This window comes from Triturus cristatus, chromosome 10 (assembly GCF_964204655.1).
Source record: "Triturus cristatus chromosome 10, aTriCri1.1, whole genome shotgun sequence".
In the NCBI taxonomy this organism is placed as follows: Eukaryota; Metazoa; Chordata; class Amphibia; order Caudata; family Salamandridae; genus Triturus; species Triturus cristatus.
In genome coordinates, this window is record NC_140593.1 from 933,402,886 (window position 1) to 933,425,769 (window position 22,884).

At 42.6% G+C, this 22,884-nt stretch overlaps 1 long non-coding RNA gene across 1 annotated transcript in view; it reads right to left on the reverse strand.

Moving 5' to 3' along the window:
* The window catches only part of LOC146796268 (uncharacterized), a 478,384-nt gene that overhangs the window by 441,482 nt on the left and 14,018 nt on the right, over window positions 1-22,884 (reverse strand). Inside the window, exon 2 of the long non-coding RNA XR_014969913.1 lies at window positions 18,834-19,083. This is a non-coding gene — a long non-coding RNA (uncharacterized LOC146796268). The remainder of the gene's footprint in view (window positions 1-18,833; window positions 19,084-22,884) is intronic.

Genomic DNA, 22,884 nt, shown 5'->3' on the forward strand with positions numbered 1-22,884 from the left:
TGTCAGTGACTGTTTAGATTTGAGAGTGGGTGCATCAGTATGTGCTTGAGTGTATGCCTAGGTGTGTTAGAGTATGCATTAGTGAGTGCCTGGGTTTGTTAGTGTATGCATCAGTTTTGCCTGAGTGTGTTATTGGATGCATTAATGTTTGATTGGCTGTGCCAGTGTCTGCATTGCTGCATGCTTAGTTGTGTCAGTGTCTGTATTGCAGTGTCCCCAGGTTTGTCAGTGTACGCATCAGCGTATGCCTGGGTGTGTCATTGGATGCATTAATGTTTGCTGGCTGTGCCTGTGTCTGCATTGCTGCATGCCTGGTTGTGTCAGTATCAACATTGTTACGTCTCTGGGTTTGTCAGTGTGTGCACCAGTGTATGCCTTGGTGTCTTATTGGATGCATTAGGGTTTAGATAGGTGTGTCAGTGTCTGCATTGCTGTATGCCTAGGTGCGTCAGTGTCTGCATTGGTAAGTGTGTCTGTGTGTGTGTATGAGAGTGTGCCTGGGTGTGTTACTGGATACATTACTGTTTGTTTGGGTGTGTCAATGTCTGCTTTGCTCTAGGCCAATGAGTGTTAGTGTCTGCATTGAAAAGTCCCTGGTTTTGTCACTGTGTGCATCAGTGTGCGCCTGGATGTCTTAGTGTATGCATCAGTATGTCCGTCAGTGTGTTAGCAACTAGAGCGCTAACAGTCCTACTTATGACAAACGTATTGCACACCTGAAGCCATCTTGATTGGAATAAAGTGGTAACTCTTAAAATATTTAATTTAAAAAGGAACAAAATGAAGGGGTTCATTTTGCCATGGAAAGTATGATTAGTGCTGAAGAAAGAAAAATTCTGACATGCAGACTGAAACATGCACTTTTAATACCAGCAGCAGACTTCCCTGGTGAGCAGTAGCTTTACTACAGTGATCTAATGAGCAACAGTGATGTCATCAGTGATGTCATTTGAGATGTCATCAGTGATTTCATCAGTGATGTTACTGACCATGTCATGAATGATGTAATATGTGACGTCATCAGCAGTGCATTGCGGGGGCGCGTGTTATAGTTAGCTGAACTAACTATAACAGTGGAATTTCTCTGGTTTTGTATGAGTGAAATGTCCAACTAACTATAACGTCTGTAAAACCTATGGTTTTTTCAGTGAATTTCAAAGGTTTTTTAAATGCTAATTTCTAACTATAACGTCTGTAAAACCTATGGTTTTTTCAGTGAATTTCAAAGGTTTTTTAAATGCTGATTTCTAATTATAACATTCCTGAAACCTATGTTTTTTTCAGTGAATATATATATATATATATATATATATATATACCCATATTACTGTATCTCCACTCGTAAAATCCCATGAGATTGGATGAACGTATATATTGGAATTCAATAGTATTGGAATTCAATAGTAAATGGCCAGGTGGTTTAAATACGACGGAAGATTTGCATACCCTACTATGAAATTTCTTAAGAAACAGAGGGTGCCCCATACTGGGTGGATATCTGTACATCATTTGGCTGTATCTATTGGGACGCTGTTTTTTAGCAATCAATTTTAAAGGAATTTTCATGGGTAGTTTTATCTATGGGTTTTTTTATATATTGGTTGTTTTAAACGTGTCACCGGGCTACTCTTATTGATTTAACAATTTTAATCTTCAGGATTGATTGGTATACCATAGCTCCTCATAAGATGAAGTATATTTTATATCTGGCTATCCTCAATTTAGTGTTCTTTTCTTATTCATGTCCCTGTTTTTTGCTGCAAACACTGTACATTCAATGGTTTTTATTTGTATCATAGTATATCCAGTTTTTAAGTATTGTGTATACTTTGAAATGATAATACTATAGCACTTTATTTCGGTGAGCACTTTATATCCTATGTTCATTGTGCAACAAATCAATTTATGAGTAATTTTAACATATTGATGATACTCTCATTATATATTTCCCCTAACAAGCACATTATTGAGATATACATATTTATATGTAAAATACATGAGGCATTTAGGCTTTTATCGTATGTGTTAAATTATTTTAACAATGGGGGACTTTCTCAACATGATTGTGATTTTTAAAACATGTTTTGTGAATAATGATGGCCAAAATTTGCCGTGATTTGTAATAATGAGACCATAGTATGTCATCTATGTTTATTGTTGAAGATTGCACTTGCACTTTAAAAATGGGTTACTCTGTGACGTGCGATCAGGTGATCAAGGCCGCTTGGACGGCCGAAACGCGTCCTGACACAGGAGGAGATAGAAAATAAAAAATAATGCTGCAAAAGTTGGTCTGTACTGGTGATTTCCGTGCATAAGCGGGATTGCATCACGAGTTGCTGTGAAGTGATATATATATATGTATACACATTACCTACTGGTGATTGCCAGTAGGTGGTTATAGCTTTATGTATATATAACAATGCAATTTGTTATGAACTGAACATCCCCTTACATTCTCCCCTCTAATGTGCTGGGCTGGAGCAGGGAGTTTGCAATGTGTCGGCGGTCGATTTGGGTATGTTGCAATTACTTACCAGCAAAGCTCTTTGTGTGGGGCTGGGGAAAACTCCATCTGTCAATTTGCTCCCTGCAAATTTGTTGTGCTGGGGCGGGGAGCTTAACCCCTTCCCTGCTCATGACAGAACCACTCCGTCATGAGCCACGGTCACGCTGTGCTCATGACGGAGTGGTTCCGTCATGCTGCGGCCGTTGGCGGCCGTTGGCGGCCGCTCCGCCCACGCGGCGCCTTTTCCCCGCCTGTGCGGGCGTGTAACGTAAGTGGGCGGTGCCGTCACGGAACCACTCTATCATGAGCACAGCTCGCCCGTGACTCATGACGGCGTGGTTCCGTCATGAGCACAGTGGCGCGGCGCTCACCGAAAACCCCCCCCAGCGCCGCGGCGGAATTCACGCTGCGGCGAAGGGGTTAAGGTATGCTGGCGGTCGGGCTGTTTGGGATCTGATGTGCAGTTTCCCAGACCCACTCATGTCAGACACGAGGACACAACATTGACTTTTTTATTATGTAAAGTCACACAGGAATGAGATTTCAGGTCCATGTATAAAGAAAAATACTGCCATAGCGGATTTTCTAGTCCCTGCGAGCATGGTGCCTGGTCAGGAGCAAACGGTCATTCAAATCACCAGGTCTGATCTACAGTCCATAATTAAAGAAGCAGTAGATCCTGCTCTAGCAGAGCGTGGAGCAAAAGGCAGAAATCTGAGCAGAAAGATGAGCAGGATGCTGATCAAAAGGGCAAATATATGCGGGCCCATGAATTTTGAGAACCTTTATAGCTTATGAGAAATGCTTTAGGTTTTTAGGAAAAGGAGAGGGTTTTCATCCGCAATATAGTAGGGCTCAAGTGAATGATTTATCATTGTATTATGTCATCGGACATCTTATACTTAAGGAGGGGAAGTACACTGATAAATCATCTAAACCACGCTTTCTCAACAAGAGATATGTGTGGTGTTTCGTTGAATCTAGAATCTGGAACACTGACTGTGTGTCAGATTCTAGAGGAGACGGTTAGACCCAGGTTTACTTGTATGGATGATTTCTTTGAAGCTCTGTACTAATAAAGCTTCCTACAACAACTAAGGCGTGCGTGGAGACATCATTATTGCAATATGCTCTTTAAACCTTTGAGGAGGAATCCTCTCATGACCCCACTGTGAACATCATCCTGGCATCAATTGCCCTGACCTCTTCTTTGGCATCTGAGGATTCTGCCTCATCAGATGTTGTGAACAGAAAGGCAGCAGCTTCCTTTAAGTCATGCATTGGCTAACTTTGCAATAATGTCAGGCAAGTCCTTCTTAGGAATTTCCAACAAATATTTGATTGCCTACAGGAGCAGGAGGATCTAAATATTATCCTAGCAAAGGTGGAACATCTCACACAATTCCTCACTGACATATTTTTGATAGCTTGTGGGCACCTACATCGATGTCAGGGGACACTGTAGCTGGAGATAGACTCCTTTGGATGAATTGCTGGAAGCTAAGTGCTGGGCAAAGGCGATTGTTCAGAAACTTCCTTTCACAGGACCAAAGTTGTTTGTTTGGTGCTGAGCTTGATGGGTTAGTCCAGAAGGTTGCAGAAGATAGGAAGATTCTAGAGCCGTTTAAATTGTTCACTGGAAAGAAATTCTTCATGACTAAGTAGCAGCCACTGAAGTCACAGGACAAATGTTCCTTTCACGGCTGCATTTGCCAACTAATGTCCACCTGTTACTCCCTAGGATCCACAACAGTCCAGCAAATGACTATTGCAAAGTTGAGGCAAGGTTGAGACTATTTTGCCATCAATGGAAGCAATGGGTTTCAGACTCTTTGGTACTCAATATTATCAAAGAAGAATATTGCAACCCATTTCATCAGAACCCCATCAACGATTGGTTTCTGCCTACCTCATTAGCAGGAGACCAGTACAAGCAAAAATCCATGTGGTTAGGAATCCAGGCTTTGCTGGAGAAACAAGCACTAGTTCCATTTCCTGAAAGTCAATAGGGAAAGGGATTTTATAAATTATTTTTCTAGTGCCAAATATTGATGTGACTTACTGTCCTGTGTTGAAATTAAAATATTTGCAAAGATATGTCTTAATAGATCATTTTTGCAAGATATTTCTTCAATAAATCGCTCCGCTGGTAGCAGAAGATGAATTCTTGGCAACCCAGGACTTGAAGGATGCGAATATTCACTGACCTTTTCACAGGGAGAGCCAGGAATTTCAACACTTTGCACTAGTGATACAGCTGTTCCCATTTCAATTTTTTCTGTTCAGATTCATAACTGCATCCAAACCCTTCACTATGATATTGGCATAAGTTATAGCTTTTCTTCAAGTGGGAGGCCATACAATCTTCCTTTCTTTGGATGGCTCATTATTGTCTGCTTCTTATCTCCCTAAGGTAGAAGAAAGTATGCAGATAGTGACAGATGACTTGATGAGCTTCAAAAAATCTCAACAGCATCCAACACAGAGCAAACAATGTATCAGAGCAAAGTTCGACACCAGACTGGGGTATGTGTTCCTGCCTCAGACCAGAATTGCATGACTCAAACTCATCTATTGCATCTTCTGTCTGAGCCCATTATGTCAGCAAATTATGGTTGAATGTACAGGGTATATTTGCTGCGAGTACAGCAGTAGTTACCTGGGCACAGTTTCACATGAACTTCAGAGTTACAAAGATATATTTTCGGTGATACTGCAGATCGTTGGTGTTTGCAAAGTGACACTATTGCAAAAGGAGTACTGTTAGAAATGGGGGTCTCTAGTTGGCAATGGCTGGCCACTGTCCAAGTAGGGACCCTTCTTCCTAAGTCAGAGTAAGCAGCCTACACCCTTTGATAACCCCTGCTCAACTCTGTGTTAACGTAGCACGAGCAGCTAGGCTTATCCCAGAGGCAGTGTGTGAAGCATTTATGACCATACACAGTAACACAATGAGGAACACTACAAATGGACACCACTCAAGTAGTTATAAAAAATAAGTGCATTTATATAGACTTAATCACAAGACCAATAACAGTAAAAATCCACCACACTAGAAAATTAGGGTTACTTTAAAAATGCTGCAAAAATAGTTCAAGGTGCACAAAATGATGTTCAGTTCAATGCAGTGGTCTCTGCGACCCTTTTACTCACAAGGTATCTGGATTCTGTAGCAAAGCAACAAAAATGTCGCTAAGGAGTTGTAGCGATAAATTTCCTCACGCTAACCAGCGATGCGTCGAATCCTTATCGCAAGGGAGGATGATGCGCTGGGTTGCGGGCAGGAGAAAGCGACAAACTTCTTCACGCTAAGCCGGTGATGCGATAAAATCCTTGCCGCTAAGGGAGGATGATGCACCGAGCCTGTTGCGTGTGCAATCTTGCTGCGATGGAAGAAAATGGCGCTCCGCGAGGGAGCGACGATCCTGATGCGATGCGGGGAAAATGGCGAACGCTCCGCGTCCGCGCTGCGATGAGCTTGATGCGATGATTTGGGGTTAGCGAGCACTTTGGGGCACGCTAACAAGCAATGCGACAATCCTTGGGTTAGCAAGCGTTTTCAGACCCGCTGACAGGCTCTGCGACGATCTTCGGGATAGCGGGCGTTTTCAGGCCCGCAGACAGGTGATGCGACGATCTTCAGGAAAGCGGGCGTTTTCAGGCCCGCTGACGGGTGATGCGATAATCTTCGGGGTTAGCGAGCGCTCGGCGGTAGCAGAGCGACGATTTTTCTCATGCTCACCAGCTGCAGCGGCTCGCTAACGGGGGTTAGCGACGATGTTCAGCACTCTTTTCTCAGCAGTAGAACTAGAGGCCCTGGAACTCACAGGAGCCTCACCTGCAGATAGAAATCCTCGCTGGGAGGAATCAGGAGGCTGGTGGTGGAGTCTGATGTGCCTGAGACTCCAGCAGGAGGCTAGCTCTCTTCTAGCCCTTGGGTGATTGCTGTAGCAAAAATAAAAGTTCTTTCAAAGTCCTTTTCCTCTTCTTCCAAGTCCAGTAGTAACCACTGCAGGCCAGTCCAAGAAACAGCACACAAGCACAAGGACAGTCCTTCTCCTGCAGGGGTTTGGGCACAAATATTTATACCCCCAAAGTCTTTGTTCTTAGGAGTCACAAGTCTCTGAAACCAGCCAGAACCAGTTCTGCCCAGCCCTGGAGCACTTTGTTTACCAGGCTGCATCCTTCCTTTCAGAAAGAGGGGGTCTGCCTTCAGACGCACAGTGGGAGGTGGAGCCAGCATTCACCTTGCCAGGCACAGCCCTATTCAAGTGCAGGAGCTACCCCTCCCCTCACTCCAAGGCAGATCTCTCTATTCAACCCAGGTCTGACTCAGCCTGCCCTGTCCCTCCAAAACCAGACAGCCAATACACATAATAGCAGAGCAAACTGGAAGGCTTAGGCAAGAAAGTACCTGTACTCTAAAAGTGGTAGTTTCACACAGAATATAAAAATAACCTTCACTAAAAGATGTATTTTAATTTTCTGAGCTCAGGCATACTAAATTCGTTTTTCTACCATGTTCTGTGGGCCAGTTAGGACTATAGAATGTAATAGCCAAAACCTCCCATTCTGGCCTATGGAGAACAGGTAGCCTTACTGTAGTGAAAAACGAAATTGGGTGTAATTCACTACTAGGACATGCTACACACATTAGAGCATGTCCTACCTTACACATACAATTCACCCTATCATAAGGGTGGCTTACAGGATGCCTAGGGAAGGTTCAGGGGCTGGGAAGTGGGTGCACTTCACAGCCAAGATGGCAGTTCTGGACTGCACGCAGACACTGCAGTGGCAGGTCTGAGACACAGTTTACAAGCTGCTTCTGTGGGTGGCACAAACCAGTGCTGCAGGCCCACCAGCAGCATTCGGTTTACGAGCCCTGGGCACACACGGGCCATGCTACTAGGGACTAACAGGTAAACCAAATAAGCCAATCATGGATGTACCAATTCACATGTCATCTTTACAAAGGGAGCATTTGTGCTGTGACACTGAATGGCAGTGGCACAGCGCCCAGAGCATCTATAACCAGCAAAAACAGAGGAGACACAGCGAACACTGGAACAGAGACTCACGCCAATGGTGCCAGGTCTAACAAGTACCTTTGTGTCTTCTGCCTCCATTACATCTGGGTTGTGGTTTAATCCAAGGAGATCATGAGATAAAGTGTCAGTGGTCGGAGGAGGAGAGTTTCCACTCTTTCCAACTGGGGGGTACTAACAGCTGTGTGGAAGTCACTGCAGGTTTTTTCCCCACAGTTGATTGATCCAACCTAGATGGCAGGAAAGCAAAACCTAGTTCCTAGGTGCTACCTGATGGCCCAATGGTACGAAGAGTGAAGGCTTGAACTCGAGGGCAGCTCTGATATTTGCTTGGGTGAAGAAGAACCACCAAAGGACAGTAAACATCTGGGGCCAGTTGAATTTCATGGTGGATACCCTCAGTCACAACCTCCTTTGTCAGTGATATATATCTTGTCCATCTGAAAATTCAACCAGATACACAGTCTCTTCAGTTCACTGTGGACGGACCAGTTTGCATTGCTTCTCAAAGCAATGCTGCCAGCTTTTTGTGCAAAGAGATGGTGTTCACATTCATGGGCAGTGTATCTGTCCTCTGGCCCTGGGGCAGGCTTCATGCTTTTCCACCAATTCTCCTAATCCTAAGAGTGCTTCAGAATATTCAGGAGAAGAGGGCATTGATGGCTCCCTTTTGGCCCAGGTGCCCATGTTTTTCCCTTCTGATGGCTTTATTAAAGGTAGAGTACATCCTTCTATCCCTTTAGCCATCTCCCCTTCAGTCTCCCATCTTGTCTTCAATTCAGGTGCAGCACCACAAAGTGATGGCCTGGAACTTTAGAGGGTAGACTTTCAAACCATATGATGTTCAGTAGAGGTTGCCTGGTTATTCAGGCTTCAAGAAAACATTTCACCCTACCGTCTTACAAGAAATATTGTGCTTCATTCCAGAGGTGATGCTCTACTAAGGGATCTGACCCTATTCCATTAAATGCCTTCAAATCCTTGAGTTTCTTACGGATGGGTTTTTGTAAGCTTTTGGTACTTGCTTCACTGTCCAACCAGTGTTCAAATCCTATCAAGTTGGGAAGGTTCTCCTATGTTATTCGACCTAAGAAAGATATGGGTGGTGAGTAATGGTACTTTAGAATCCATTAGATTATATTAAAGGATCCTCACCCCAGGTACCACCAATACCATGCTTCATCATTGAATCCTCGCCCACTGCACCTAGTGTGAGTGGGTGGGCTCGACGCAATTTGTAAGTGGGTATTACCATGAAGGGGTCTCTAATTAAAGGTTTCTCTGATCTATAATTTTTTATGGATTCTTTGGCAGGTTAAACATTGTTATAAACTGTTATAAAATTATGTTATTATCATATATCATGACCCAAACATCAGAGATTGACATGTTTCAGCCTTATTTATTACCTCTTAGGATCACTGGTCTTTCTTCAGGACCGGTTTCTCTTTTGATCCCTGTTCTAAGTCATATTTTAGCATTTTGCAATAGAGTGCGAAGGTGTGAAATTATCACTCCCAGAAACTATGCACATACCTACAAACCAGAGACCAGGGATTTCCCTATGTTTGTCTGAAATGAAAAAACAGACACATTTATCATTCTTCACAAAGGTTGCACAAACCTGTACTGTTGTGAACAGTATTCCTTGCTTTTATCCATACAGTGTGCATGTATCGTCATGCGCAATAGTGAATCCCCATCACTCCACCACATGTTGCTGTAGGCACACTCTACAGAGAGCAATATTACATAATAAAACCACAAACAGTATATTGTGAGGCATGGCACCCACTAACATGCACGAGGAGTAAGTACCAAGATCTACACTGCCCAGGTGTATTTTATGGGTCCTTAAGGTCTCAGGAGAGGGCAGACCCTGTAGTCAAACTCTGTAAAAAGAGAAAAGTATGCTTGGGTTCATTTGTTCATTGTTTGCTTCCTGTTAGAAAGGGGATCTTGGTTGGCTGAGGTATGCACCCAGGCCAGGCGGTAACTACCACTCTAGATACACAATATGATATTCTGTGCTCACCCTCTGGTAGCTTTGCCCAGAGCAATCAGGCTTATCTACAAAGGTAATGTGTAAAGAAGTATTTGTGCAACACACACAGTAACACAATGGAAACACCACATAAAAGACTGCACACAGGTTTACAAATATAAAGTATATTTTTATAAATACAACAAGACCAAAATGACAAAAACCCAATAAGTAGAACCGGAGTTATACATTTCTAAAGAAGAAACCAAAAACAGGGTTTTGAAGTCAATAGCGCTAAAAGGTTACTTTAGGTCTTGCTAAACCGGAATAAATCCAAAGTTCAGACTGACCGCCATCTAGTACGGTTCGGACACAGTTCGAAACAGGTCCTGCTGAAGTTTGACCTTCTCAAGCTGAGCCCAGAGCTCCACTTGCAGGGAGCAAGGCAACACACAGAAAAACAGTCCTTCCAGAAAAGCAGGCCCATTGAGTAATTTAAGCACCTCAGCAGTCCTTATGGCAGAGGTTCAGTTCAAGATCCAGAAGAGTCTGGTTTGCTATTGCCAGAGCCGCCCCAGTGCAGTACTTGTATCCAAAGTTTCTTTGATGTATGGGGTGACATCAAAGGAACTCTCTGCAGTGCATGAGGATCCCTTTCAACCTAGTCCTGTCTACCAGGCTATCCATGGGGGTAAATCAATGCTTTGTGTGGGGACAGGACACAGCTTATTCATATGTAAGTGTGAGCCACCTCTCCCCCTTCCTGCACAGGCAGACTATCGGAATGCAGATGAATGCATATGAGTCCTATGTCGCACTCAGCACTTCCTGTGTTTTTGACTGTCTTGAGGAAATGCACAAAGTGTAGCTGTCACCCACCCAAGACGTGTATTGCAGAGAGGCTGTCAGGCGCAAAGAGCAGTAAGTACAGAGAAATGTCCACTTTATAAAAGTGGCATTTCTAAAATAGTAAGGTTAAATCTAACTTCACCAGTTAGGAGGATTTCTCATTACTACTCCAAACCTATCAAACATGAAAATGCTACTCCTCTCTGGTCAGGAATTACAGCTTACAAGTATTTAAAAACAATTCCCAATGTGGGCCTATGAGAGGGGTAAGCCTCTCGGTAGTGAAACATGAAATAGGCTGTTTGTCACTACAAGGACATGCAAAACATAAAGGTACACATCCTACTTTTTACTTACCTAGCAACCTGCCCTTAAGGTTACTTGCGGCCTACCTTAGGGGTGACTTATATGTTATAAAAGTGGAGTTTAAGGCTTGACAAGAAATTTTAGAGGCCATTTTGAAGTGGCAGTACACTGCATACACAGGTTCTGCAGTGGCAGGCCTGAGACAGGTTTGAAAGGCTATTTCTATGGGGGGCACAATGAGCACCGCAGGCCCACTAGTACAGGCCCTGGGTATATGGTAAACCACTTTACAAGGAACTTGCCAGCACAACAAATATGCCAATCAGGTATTCACCAATGCCATCATGTTTAGGGGAGAAGCACATGCACATTGGCACTGGTTAGCAATGGTAAAGTGCTCAGAGTCCTACGGTCAACAAAAAGAATCAGCAAAAATGGGAGGCAAATGGCAAAAAGTTGGGGAAAAGACCACCTTAAGGATGACAGGTCTGACAGTTGCATTCATAGAGAGCAGGAAGGGTACTGCTAACAGAATAGCCAAGACACCTCATGAGATATGCCTCTGAGATTTACTTTTTCAAGAGTTCTCACACTACATCATCATTTTTTCATGTCACATGAGCCTCACATCTTACCAGCTTTTGACTTTACTGTTTCATCTGAGGCTGTTGCACGTGCAGAAGTGTCATTGCGTCAAGCAACCAAATCCCTGCTGTTTGCTGTTCATGCATAAGTCTGTCTGGAGTCCCAGATACAGAACGTGTCTAGCTACAGTTGCTGTGCTACCCGGGTTTGATTTTCAGGTCCTTACTGGGTGAATGTGCGAAATTCGATGTAAAAATCAATGTATGTGAACAAATATTACCTCTATGTCAGGCTTTTCAACATTCTTAAACTTTGCCCTAACGTATCTTGTGGCAAACATAAGTAATTAGCTAAACATTACCCTAGGTGTGTTGGATCTATGATAGGTCGACGACAAAAAACTACGACGTGGTGTAGGTTTTTCTAAGTGAGATGTAGTGTTCCATTTCTGGTGAGTTTTCTGTGACTGCAGTGAGCTTGGTAGAAAGCAGAGGGTATTGTACCCACTACAGTCTCAAAGTCATCAATAAAACTGTGTCTACGTTTTTCTTTCTGTGTTAGTGAACAAGTGCAGATCCATCTATCATTTGTATGGGGCAGTTGTACATTGTCTGGATATACATCCCTTGGCCTAGTGTTGGAACATATATATATTTTTATTTTTTTATTTATTTAATAGGGTTTTATATAGCGTGATCTAGACCAGAATCGGGTATTAGAGCGCTTTACATGAGCACCAGTTTTGTTACAGAAGGACACATTCATTTTTGTTAGGTACGGGGAGTTTAAGTGATTTGCCCAGAATCACAGGATGTTGAGCGTCGTTGCCGAGACTCAAACCCGTTCCCCAGCTTCGAGGTCTACCGCTTTTGTAGTACCCAATGGTCAAAGCCTATCCCTCACTTTAGTGTGGTGCCTTAACATAGCCACCCCCTTTCCCCTGCATGCTCTTACCCAACTTTGTGTAGTGCACAGCTCAACTTCTCACACACAAAGGTCCTCAAAAATGGTTGTCTACATTACAGAAATATGATCCCAATCACTGTTTCCATTTGCAACTACCTTGTTGAGACACATAAAAATTCACGTTTATGTATATGGCAGTTTTATTTCTAGTTCAGTTGGTAAATTAAATAATCCTTTTTCTGGATATTTTACAGTATATTCTACAAGGGGATGTCATCATTCAGGCACTTTCTGTGAGTTGATAATCTATATATCGATCGTTGCTCCCTTTCAAAGAGGATCCTTTCCAGGTGTCTATTGTCCCAGTGTACTTGTTCATTCACCACCCATTTGAAGTCCTTTACTGTGTGTCCCCTGGAGATATAATGTTCTACCATTTTTGTGGTGCCCTGTTTGCAGCATATGTTGCTTCTGTGCTCAAAAATTCTAGTTTTTACTTTACAGGTTGTTATCCCTATATATCTGTCCTCACAAGGGCATGTGATCATGTAAATCTCTAATTTGGTGTTGCAGTTGGTGTGATTTCTGTTCTGTCAGGGTGTTAGTACGCCTAGATTGATTGTCTTGGTTGGGGATGTGAGATGGCAGATGCTACATTGTACACACAGGTAATGGTCCATAACTGCTGGAAGACCTAATTGTCCATGTATTGTATTCCCTGTTGTGTCAGGTTTTCTAGGTCTAGTGTATAGTAAAGTGTCCCTTAGACTCTTTGCTTTTTTGTGAGAGAATAGATGGTAGTCCTTTTCCCTAGCCCCTTTGTTAAGGATGCACCATTTCTTTTTGATGATCTTTTTCTTGTCTGATATTGTGTTATAAATTGTAATGCACTCCAAATTTGATTTTTGGTTCAGTCTGTTAGAGCTCTCTAGAAGGGCCTCCCTGTTTTGGTTTCTAGCCCCTTTCTTGGTTGTCAGTATTATCTGCTCTGGGTATTCACAGGCTCTTAGTTTTTTTGTCAGAAGTCCTGCCTGTTTCTTGAAACCTGAAATTCAGCTGCAATTTCTCTGAAGGTGCAGGAATTGTCTGTATGGGAGATACTCCCTCAATTGACGAGGATGGAAGCTATCATATTTCAGAAGAGTATTCTTATCAGTTGGTTAATGAAACGTGTCAGTCTGCAATGTGCCCTGTTCTAGGAATATTCTCACATCTAGAAATGTTAGAGATTCTTTGCTTACTGTGTGAATGAACTTCAGATTGTTATCCTGGTTGTTTAGGCAGGTTACAAATTGTATGGATGTTACTGCTTCCACTGATCATATTACAAGTATGTCGGCTAAGTAGCGCTTCCATGTTGTTATATGTTGCCTGTATTGATTGCTGTTGTTAAGAACATGTTTCTTCTCAAAGGTCTATAAATATAAGCCTGCTACACTTGGGAGCAAATGTATTCCCATTGATGTGCCATCTATTTGTATAAACAGTATCCTGTCAAATTCAAAGAATATACTGATAAGGGCTAGTCTAGCAGATTCCAGAACAAACTCTCTGTGTTTTCTAGTGTTTCTTGAAATATTTTCAATGTGTTCTCCTGTGGTAGGCTTGTGTATAGGCTCTCTATGTCTAGTCCTATCAGAAGATCCTTCTGTCAATCAAAAAACATTTCCCTATGGTGAGTCATATGGGGGCATATGTATCAACATCACCATTTGCGATTCTCAAATAGCAATTTTTAAAGAATCGCTATTTGAGAATTGCAAAACAGGATGTATTTAAAAAATTGCAAACTTTTTGCGATTTCTTAAAATTCCTTAATTGCGATTAGCAAATTGCGAAATCGCAATTAAGGAATACCTGCCCATTCATTTCTATGGGCCAGGAGACCCATAGGAATGAATGGGAAGTAATTCTCAAATAGCGAATCACAATTTGCTAATCGCAAACGCTGTTATTTTGCGAATCGCAGCGTTTGGATTAAAAAATCGTTTGATACATATGCCCCATGGTCTTTTGTGTCTTTTATGTAGGTCTATGTTCCCTGCACCAGGGGTTTCAAAAAGTAGGCATATAATTGGGATAGTGGTTCCACTAGATAGCCTATAGTGGACCCAGTGGTCAGCCATTGAAGCTATAAAAGTTGGAAAAGGATATTCACATATCTCACCCCTTGAGCAGCGACGTTTGAGAAGTGTCAGGTTGCAAAGACCTGAAGTGAGTACACCTGCCCCAACATGGAAACTCTCAAAAAAATTCAAGGACTGCAACACCTCCCCTTTGAGCCACAAGAGACATCTGATTTAAGTTGGGTATCTGTGAAGGCAGCGGGCACGATTCACAAAGGTAAACTTGGATGTTTGGTCTAAACTCAAGGTGGATCTCCACCCGGAGTGCAGAGATAAAGATACTGCTCGTAAATGCCCTTTGGAAATTGCCAAAGTCATGAAATTATACATTTGGTCTAAGTTTACACCAAATGTCTCAGTTTGCCTTTCTGAATCGGGCCCTGAGTTTTTGGATGCCAATACCTCAGCAAGGAGAATAGGGAAATTGGGAGCTTTGGCCACTTCCTATCCCTTTCTGTTTTTTACCGGACAGGGTCATTCTGAGATTTGACCCTTGGTGTGAGGAAATGAGTTGTTAGCTGAGGGGGCTGAAACCCTACTCATGCAACAGAAACAGTCCTTGTCAGAGTGAAACACTAAAAATTCACTAAATTAGCTTGTGCTTAACCCATTGGTAGCTTGGCACAAAATCAGTCAGGCTTAACTTAGTGGCAATGTGTAAAGTATTTGTGCAGTATATAAATACTAATGGAGTGAAAACACAACAAAGAAAAACCCTTCCCAAATTTAGAAAGATAGAGTAAAATAGAATAAATTATTTGACACCAAAATGACAAAAATAGATTCAGTAGAACCAAACTATGAATTTATAAAGTTTAAAGTGTGAAATCGTGCCTAAAATATCAAAGCGCCAACTGCGGCACATTTAGTCACACAAGACAGGGGCAAAATTGAAAGTTTTGGCCAACCCCGATAAGAGCATGGGTCGGATCCACAAAGTGGACTTGGTCTGGTCTCCGCTTACCATCAAACGTAGAAGACATTTTGAAAAAAATGTCTGTAAAGGTAAAGTTCAGCAGGGCAATGAGCCCCGTGTTGTCTGAGGAGGCAGCGGTGTCATCTGGGAACTGCTGAGCGAAGTCACAGTGACGATTTCTATGTTATGGCTTCTGCTCATGTGTACAAAATTCCCATTTCACGACTCTGTAAAAGCAAATCCATAGAAACTGCTATTTGGAAAACAGAAACGTAATGAATGTAAACTGCGATTTCCTAATAGTGATTCCTACTGAGTCACATTTGCTATTAGGAAATCTCAATCTAGGAAATGGATAAATTGCAATTTTAGAAACGTAGGCCAAAATGCATCTGAAAACATAATTGCTTCTGATAATGTCAGAGCCCAGGTGGGGATAATTACAGGGTGTGGCCACCAGCCAGAGGTTTAATTCACCTTCTGAAAGCAAGGAGTGCCCCTGCATCACCACTGCCTGTACTACTAACTATCAGCAAACAACACCATGGCTGCTGAAGTGGGGAAGGAAGCTGGGAGCAACAGGAAGTGCAAGGTAACGTTATCGGAGAGAGACCTGAAGGTCCTGACACAGAATGTGCTGCCAACATAAACCAGCTGTTTGGGAAGGACTCTTTCTCAATCGCTGAGGCCCAAAAAACCAGGATCTGGATTGGAATCCTGGAGAATTGACCTCCCTGGGAGTGATGAAAAGGACCATCCTGTAGATCACAAAGAGGTGGTACAGCCTGCAGTATAGTACCAAGGAGAGACTGGCCAGAAGGATGGCAGAGGGATGTGGGACAGTTGGAGGACCCTCACAACACCCCCTGACTCTCTTGGAGATGCTAAATGAGGAAACCATCGAGAAAGAGAGTGTCGCAGGAGTTGCCAACATCGACACCTTCATCCCAGCAGGCATCGTGCTGGGTACTTCATCTTCCCTTTATGTACCATCCATAACATAATGCTAGTCAATCCACATATCAAACGATACAGCATGAAATACTCTATTGTGGTGCTTGACCCCCCCCCCCCCAGGCAATGCCTCATGGGAGTTGTAGTGCACATCATTAGCATGTGGTACTGAGTGATGATGACCACACCAACCATATATGTACAAGAGAAACATGTCACAAACACACAGGGAAGTGTCACAACAATATTGTGGCAAAACATTAACCATTTAATTACGCTGCCTATATACATGAATTTCCTCGAATCACAGCCCAGAAGTATCAGAAAACGTGGCAGCCAAAGGGGCAACTGGCAGTGAACCTACAACATCACCATCCCCTCAGCCCATCGCACCAACACCAACTGGCATGAGAGGCACCATCTCCCCACTGCCTGGTTTTTTAGGACTGCAATGGGGGGCAGTCACATGGCTGGGGCCCCACAACAGCAGAGCCCAGGACACTGCAAAGACGCACAGAGACAGTGTCTGACAAGTCCAATTCAACGTCCATGTATTGTGGCCTAGAGAGGTCCATCTTCAGCATACTATAATACTAACAGAGGTTCAGGTACATAATTATACAAAGCATAAATATAACAAATATCGAAAATAATACAATGGAAGAATGAAATACAATGAAGAAAATGATATCACATAAAACAAAGCATAAGAAATTGGAAAAAAAATACTAATACCCGTGCTAAATATATAATTTTTTTTACTAAGGCCATAATATAAAAAGACAATACAATCTTAAACTAATGGTGCTGACACAAGTACACAAAAAACAAGATCAGGAAACACAATTAACAGTGTAAACAGGAAAACAATGGCAGAGGCAGATAAAATCAGAAAAAACACTGATTGGACAAAACACAAAACCAGGAGAGGCAATTAATGCATCTTCTTGTGTTGGTGCCAAAGATAAGGGTCAACGGCGTTTTGACCAAATTAAATTTGTATGGTCATCATCAGGACAAACAAAACAATTGAGCATCCAAAAGAGAATTCTGAAATTAATATATTCAAGGGTATCAAAATGCAGAAAATCAATTGCAATTACTAGCAACATAGCAAAAGGCCAAAAAGTCTGTGTCATGCATTGAATTATGATTGAACACTTTTGGAAAAAAGTGAGAAATTAAAAAATGATTAAAACCTAATATCAGAAGCATACCAGATGAAGAAAGCAAGTCAGGGTGCTCAGTCTTGTATCCACACTAGATGGCAAATAAGTGTGTTCAGCAGGTCATGCATTTTAAAATGAAATAATTAAAAGCAAAGAAAAACACCAAGGTTTTTTACACCAATAGTGCCTGCATATGTCTTTCCTAGAATAAAGCCCTTAGGTGATCACATTGAATAAGAACCTACTTGCTTAAAATCTCATTCAAGAATACAGGCTGATGAATTTGTGGCCAATGGAAAAATACATTTCATTAAGAAGGCTCCAAATGAGACAGGAGTCTTAGTCATCAAAAAGAAGAAGTAATGAAAACCGGAGCAAAACCGGTAAACTCAACCAAAAATAAATAAATAAATCAGAACTAACCAATCGTAAAGATACTGGAAGAAAGAAGGAGGAGGGCCTCGGAACAAGTCTCGGCCCTCACACGAATACTGGTACAGACTCAATGACCGGCCCAAAAAAGGATAATTTAATATCTAATGAAAATTAAAAATGACAAATTCTTGCTTAAAAAAAGTTATATAAATCTTCCAAATATATAAAGTCTGAGTCAAAAGTGGAGGTACTCACCTACCTGGAACTACAAGCCTACATCAATTTTGGATGCTGGCGTGTTGGGAGCAGCATCTAAAATCTCACTGTTTACTGATGGTATAGCGACCGCAGAAAGTCAATGCGCATCTCAAAATTCACCAAACCTACTGACCGATGATCATCAGTAATTAAAATTAATGGGTACATCAGGAATATAAATAAAAATGATGGAGAATAATGAAAGTATAGTTAGGGTGTACTCCGCTACCCAAAATTACAGGTCTACATCGATCAGAGAAGCAGTACAAACAATGGCGGTGTGTTGGGAGCAGTGTCTGTAAAGGCACTGCTCACAGATGGTATAGAAATCGAAGAGGCGAGTGCCAGAAAAAACGTTTAAAAAAAGAAAAGGGGGGCAGGGCAAAAATACCCTGACCCCTAAGCCTCTTGAGGGTGTCCCACAGGGAACACGCAGGGCCAAAGAAGCATTTTTGTAAAAGCTTCCTCCAATGTGTTTTTTTAGCTTTCGTTTTTCCATTCATTCACATATATCACTTGGATGCACATGCTTCACTCAGCAGACAAGACTTTTTTCTGACATTGATCAAGAAGATATGTACAAATTTGTTCATGAATAAGGCTCTCTGGTTCAATAATCTGTGTCTTAATTTAGATTTTTTATTAATGAGAAATTTTATATTTCTGTTGTGAGCTCTGGTTCATTGTAGGAATGTGTCAAATTTCGATGTTACATGGAGGTGTGGAGCAAGATGGCGGCTACTTGACCGCTGTGCAAGCTGCTCCTGTGGCTCCAGCCTTAACGAATAGAAAGATGGTGGAAGGATCGCACCGATACTAAAAAGAATAATATGAAGAAAGAAACATACCTCTTTGATCTTTCATGGCTCTGGAGGCATAGTGGTTTGCAGTTTCGAGGAATGCGAGCTGTAATCACAGTGGCATTTCTTTTGGTCAGTGCCACGGTCGGCGTTCTCTGCAGGAGGTCTGGGCAGGGTCTCCCACTGGAGACGGCACCTAAGCTCAACAAGTCAGGAAAGGACGGCTCTGCAGCAGGATGAGCCTCGGGCCGGCCCCTTCGTGGTGCTCCGGCTAAGAAGTTGGAAGATGGTGCTGATCCTGTAATGAGAAAACAGAGCAAGAAGCTAAAAGAAAGCAATGGCAAATCAGCACCTATCCGGGCAACTCCAAGCAACCATTAATAGCAGAGGTCTTCTCATCAGTCGCCTTAGGGCCGAAGTCGCCCCACAGTGAGTCTAAAGCCTAGAATATACCTCCTCTGCTCTCGCTCACAGAGAATTGATGGGCGTGGTTCAGACAAACTCTCCTCTCACTGATACATGTTGCAGCTTCAAGGAGGCAGGCCAGCCAGAGGTGGGGTAGTGGTGCCTGGGCAGAACGATCCAGTGGGTGAATTGCTTAAGGGAGGACTCCAGGATTCACGGTCACCAAAACGGAAGGTGTCATCTACAGTCCTAGATGCAAACCCAGAACACCTTCCTTTACCTCTATTCCCTGGTACTAATTTGTGTGGTATTAATTTGTTGGGATCTACTTGAAGGAACGTGCAGATGTCTCCAGAGCTGGTGGAGAAGTTTTTTCTTTAACAAATGATTCTGAGCTGTCAGTATCTAGTTTTGTGCTCACTGATGAGGAGTCCGGGACCGATGAATGATCGGTCATCCCTGGGGGTAGCCATGACAAACTTTCTACTCAAAAATGGAGAAAGAAGACCAGAACAAGCCAAACCTACACAGACACTAGCACTGCCCGTAAGCTAAACTGGAACTATTCCCCTTCCAGTCAGGTTTAGAGTGAGGACGTAAGAGAAAATAGTCTATACCAAGTCAGCCCCGGTAACTCCCCAGGTCCCATAGACACCCCCTCTATTGAGCTAATCTACTCCACCTTAAAGCAAATGCAAGGGGCGGCCCGGTTGGAAAATCACAGGGCTCATCAGGCCACAAACAACCTGCAAGGGTCAATTCGGAAAATCAGCAACAGTTTCTCAGAAATGAAGGAGAGTGACCCTTGTGGAGGAAAGGGCCAGAGTAATAGAGGGGGAAGTTGAGAAACTTCAAAAGCACAAGGAGACACAGGTATATCAAATGGCAGACATTATGTGAAAATTTGAGGAATTTGAGAACCAACAGTGTCGAAACGATGTTGGTTTCTGGGCCTAGCAGGAAACATCTAGGGGAGTGACATTAGATCTTTTATGGTGGGATTTCTTAAGGGAGCGTTCCCCGGTATACCTCAGTGGGACTGGGACGCTGAGGTGTAACAAGTCCATTGTTTCCCGATGAAACTAAGGAAAATCCAAATGGTAGGACAACCTAAATGGCCTTGGGCAATTTTAATTTTTTTTGGTAACTTTCGCCTCCAGCAAATTATATTTGACAAGGCAAGGACAATAGCTAGACGCACCTATGAAGGGCATATGTTCTTTTTCCGCGTGGACTTTTGCCACACCACTGTGGAAAGGCAGTGGCGACTACGCCAGCTGATCTCATCCTTTCAGGGACTAAGCAGTGAGGCATAGCTATTAAACCTGGCCAGTCTGAAAGTCATCTTCAACGGGAAGGCATGGATCTTCACATCCGAAATCAAAGCTCAAGAGTTCCTGACGGAGATCAATAGAGGGACAAGGTTGGTAAGATCAGAATTAGTAGTTTTCTAGGATGTTATCTGTCGGAGGACCTCTGCAGCTGGTAGTCTATGGATGTTAAGAAGGGGGCTTTTTCCTTACTCGACTTCGTATTTTACCACCTAATCTTTCTGTTTTTCATCTCTATTATTTTCTTATTCTCGTTTCTACATGAGGGCTTGATTAAGATGTTGTTTTGCCTAATATCCCGTTAGAGCTTTAGAGCTATCCCTCTCAAAGTAGAGAATCAACAGGTTAAGGGTATTGATGGCGTGATCTCTAGATTTCTGTGGGCATATGCTAGGCCTAGAAGGCCTCAGAAATATCAGACACAACTGAGAGAGTGCGGGGGCTAGCTGTACCCAATATAAGAATTGTCTATGTTGCTGGGGATAAAATGAGAGGATCCTCAAGGTCCCACCCCATATGAGCTTTTGATTAGGGATTTGGAGTGGGGAGTACTTTGGCGGCAGCTTCAGTTTGGGTACTACAAAAGAGTTAGATTTAAGACACTTCACTGCTCTTTTAAAATATGGGCAGCGGTCCGGAAGAAAGTAGGGCTGCGCTGGTTGGACTTTAGCACTCCACTACATAAAAACCCTAATCTTCTGGTAATCTTTCAGGACCTCTAAATGAATCGATAGGAAGAGGGCAGCCCTACAAAATTAGGAGATTTCATCCAGAAGGGGAAGATAAATGGTCTGGAACCAAAAATTTGCATTGTCCCCGTGCCACTTATACAGGGTAGATCTGAGACACATGTTTGCAACATGTCTGGCCCTCTGGAGCCAGATAGGTGACATTTCTGAGTTCCTGGAGAGAAGATTCGGACTAACGATAGAATTGAACCCACAACTCATATTACTTGGGGTTAGCGATTAATAAATCCCTAGTCAGGCACGGGCATTTGTGTTTATTGCAATGACGGCTGTTAGGCTGTGCTTGGCTACGGCATGGCGAGACCTTTCCCCACCATTGGTTCAGCAATGCTTCGCCCATCTACCACACTGAGTTGACAGTATATGCAAGAAAATGGAAGGGTGGTAGGAAGAAAGAGCTACAGGTGTGGGCTCTCCTGCCTAGCTGGATGGTAGCATTTGAGGAGGGATAGTAGAGCATCTTTTTACTTTTTTAACATGTGGATATGGGCGGCCGGGGGGTAACTTCTTCCACAGGTGTTCTTTTCATAGAAAAGAAAGGAATATGCGTATACATGTTTGTTCTGTGTATATGACGTGATATTAATTAATTTAAGAATGGGTTGTCCACTTGGAGGGTGGGCAAAGTAAGACATTAAATGTGCAATAAAGATATGTTTTAAAAAAATAAAAAAGAATTTGTGAAATTTGTATTATGTTTGCCAAGTCTTGTGTAGATTTTGATTATTCCCCTACCAGTTGTTCACAATATTTTTGCTGTGCTTTAAATTTGGCACTCATCTAATTTTTTTCTAACAATCAATGTGCAAAATTTCTATTTACAAAAAGTGTTTGCCAATTTTCCGCCACCTTTTTGCAAATAGAAGAGGATTTTGCAAACCGTCCTATATGCTAATCAGTCGGTTCACAAAATTCATAATAATAGTGGGCTCAATCCTACCTACCTCATCAATATCCATGAGGTAGGTCATAAATTGTGACTTACTATCATTCGTGGGCATCACAAGGAATGGTGGCCAGCAGAGGTTAGCAGACCACCATGTCTGTAATCGGATTTTACTGAAGTAAAGTTTTTTTTTTTTTAAGGTAGCCTTTTTTCCTTGAAGGAAATAGGACAGGTTTTAAAACTATAATGTTGATTTTTCCAGTTTCGCAGTGCCTACTCCTCAACATTTTTAGGTCGTAACCTACCAGAGCAAAGCCCTCTACACCACTTTACTGAAAACCGATGTACTCTACGACAATCTACTCTCCACCACTGCACTCTACCCCACTATACTCTATGCCACTGCACTCTACGCTGTTCTTTATACTCTGTGTCACTGCATTCAATGGCACTCTATTCTACTCTACACCACTGTCCTCCGCGCCACTGTTCTCTACAACACTCTACTCTGCACCAATGCACTCTCTGCCAATTCACTCCACACCACTCTACTATACATCACTGCACTCTAAAGCAGTATACTTTGCAACACTGCACTCTATGCCACTCTGCTTTATGCCACTCTCCTTTATGCTATCCTACTCCACTGAACTCTACACCACTGAACTCTACGCCACTCTACTCTGCATTGCTCCACTCTACGTCACTGCACTCTATGCCAATCTACT